Genomic DNA, 2,500 nt, shown 5'->3' with positions numbered 1-2,500 from the left:
GTTATCGGAATTAACCAGACAAATCGCTCCACCAACTAAGAACGGCCATGCACCACCACCCACAGAATCAAATAAGAGCTTTCAATCTGTCAATCCTACCTGTGTCCGGGCCGGGTGAGTTTCCCCGTGTTGAGTCAAATTAAGCCGCAGGCTCCACTCCTGGTGGTGCCCTTCCGTCAATTCCTTTAAGTTTCAGCTTTGCAACCATACTTCCCCCGGAACCCAAAGACTTTGGTTTCCCGGGAGCTGCCGGAAAGGTCGTCATGGTAACGCCTCCCGATCGCTAGTTGGCATCGTTTATAGTCAGAACTAGGACGGTATCTGATCGTCTTCGAACCTCTGACTTTCGCTCTTGATTAAAGAAAACATTCTTGGCGAATGCTTTCGCAGTAGTTCGTCTTCCGTCGATCCAAGAATTTCACCTCTAACGGCAGAGTACGGACGCCCCCGTCTGTCCCTCTTAATCATTACCTCGTGCTCCGAAAACCAACAAAATAGAACCGAGGTCCTATTCCATTATTCCATGCAACACTATGCAGGCGAACAGCCTGCTTTGAACACTCTAATTTTTTCAAAGTAAACTTATCGGCCACCGCCGACACTCAGTCAAGAGCACCGACGGAGAACCGAAGGTGAGGCGAACGCAACCAGTGACACGCCTTGCGACGGACCGGCGGCGCTCGCCCAAAAACCAACTACGAGCTTTTCAACCGCAACAACTTTAGCATACACTGTTGGAGCTGGAATTACCGCGGCTGCTGGCACCAGACTTGCCCTCCAATGGATACTCGTTAAGAGTTTTAGGATGTACTCATTCCAATTACAGGGCCTCGTTAGAGTCCTGTATTGTTATTTTTCGTCACTACCTCCCCGTGTCGGGAATGGGTAATTTGCGCGCCTGCTGCCTTCCTTGGATGTGGTAGCCGTTTCTCAGGCTCCCTCTCCGGAATCGAACCCTGATTCCCCGTTACCCGTTATCACAAAGGTAGGCACGTAGCGTACCTTCGACAGTTGATAGGGCAGACACTTGAATGATACGTCGTCGGTGCAGAGACCGTACGATCCGCGTGGTTATCCAGAGTCATCAAACGTCACAGGACGAACCCGGTCGGTTTTGATCTGATAAAAGCGCGCCTCCCGAAGTCGGCGCTTAATGCATGTATTAGCTCTAGAATTACCACAGTTATCCACTTCGCTCACGAGACCAAATAAACCAAGACTGATTTAATGAGCCATTCGCAGTTTCGCTTTACGAGAACTCGTACTTGCACCTGCATGGCTTAATCTTTGAGACAAGCATATCACTACTGGCAGGATCAACCAGATAGCTGCGACAGCTGCGCTCGGCCCTTGCTGGGCCGCCCGGCGCGTGCTCGTCGCATTCGTTTAAGACCGAGGCGATCGCCTGCGGCCGTACTCAGCTTCGACAGTCGCTGGCCGCGACGTCCACGCTCTCGCCGGCAGTGCCAGGCGGAGCGATTTGCGTTTTTTCTTTGCTCGCCCTCTCTCGGGCTCGATCCATTCAGTTTCGCACAAACAAGAGCTCTGCCGGCCGCCTGCAGCGGTGCCTAAAACCCGGTCATAACAATGCGACCGTTCTGCTAGGCCGACAAGCGCTCAAGCCAGACGCTCGATCGAACGCCCCCTACATATTAGTCGAGACAACGGCTCGCTCATTAGCATCGCGTTTGTACTTTAACTTTTTTCGGCTCGGCTTCTTTCGACGCCGATGCCGGCGACGCAGCACTCTCTCGCCCGCCAGCCACCGAGAGATGTGTGCGCTCCGACCGGCCCCGCACGCCGCTCTTTCTTGGCTCATTCGAGTTTACTGTCTTTCGCTCTAACATGCCTTACCTAGGGTTAGGTTAGTATGCTTGCACGTTTGTACTTTAACTTTTTTCGGCTCGGCTTCTTTCTTGGCTCATTCGAGTTTACTGTCTTTCGCTCTAACATGCCTTACCTAGGGTTAGGTTAGTATGCTTGCACGTTTGTACTTTAACTTTTTTCGGCTCGGCTTCTTTCTTGGCTCATTCGAGTTTACTGTCTTTCGCTCTAACATGCCTTACCTAGGGTTAGGTTAGTATGCTTGCACGTTTGTACTTTACCTTTTTTCGGCTCGGCTTCTTTCGACGCCGATGCCGGCGACGCAGCACTCTCTCGCCCGCCAGCCACCGAGAGATGTGTGCGCTCCGACAGGCCCCGCACGCCGCTCTTTCTTGGCTCATACGAGTTTACTGTCTTTCGCTCTAACATGCCTTACCTAGGGTTAGGTTAGTATGCTTGCACGTTTGTACTTTAACTTTTTTCGGCTCGGCTTCTTTCGACGCCGATGCCGGCGACGCAGCACTCTCTCGCCCGCCAGCCACCGAGAGATGTGTGCGCTCCGACCGGCCCCGCACGCCGCTCTTTCTTGGCTCATTCGAGTTTACTGTCTTTCGCTCTAACATGCCTTACCTAGGGTTAGGTTAGTATGCTTGCACGTTTGCACTTTAACTTTTTT

The 2,500-nt window shown here is 52.3% G+C and overlaps 1 non-coding gene across 1 annotated transcript in view; it reads right to left on the bottom strand.

The window, feature by feature from the left end:
* Positions 1–1,327, bottom strand: part of LOC144430885 (small subunit ribosomal RNA) — a 1,810-nt gene extending 483 nt beyond the window's left edge. Inside the window, exon 1 of the ribosomal RNA XR_013479797.1 lies at positions 1–1,327. This exon is cut by the window's left edge and continues 483 nt beyond it. This is a non-coding gene — a ribosomal RNA (small subunit ribosomal RNA).
* Between the last annotated feature and the right edge of the window lie 1,173 nt (positions 1,328–2,500).

The sequence above is a fragment of the Styela clava genome, chromosome 12 (genome assembly GCF_964204865.1).
Source record: "Styela clava chromosome 12, kaStyClav1.hap1.2, whole genome shotgun sequence".
Taxonomy (NCBI): domain Eukaryota; kingdom Metazoa; phylum Chordata; class Ascidiacea; order Stolidobranchia; family Styelidae; genus Styela; species Styela clava.
The sequence above is the reverse complement of the archived record's forward strand: the minus strand, read 5'-3'. Positions and strand labels throughout refer to the sequence as shown.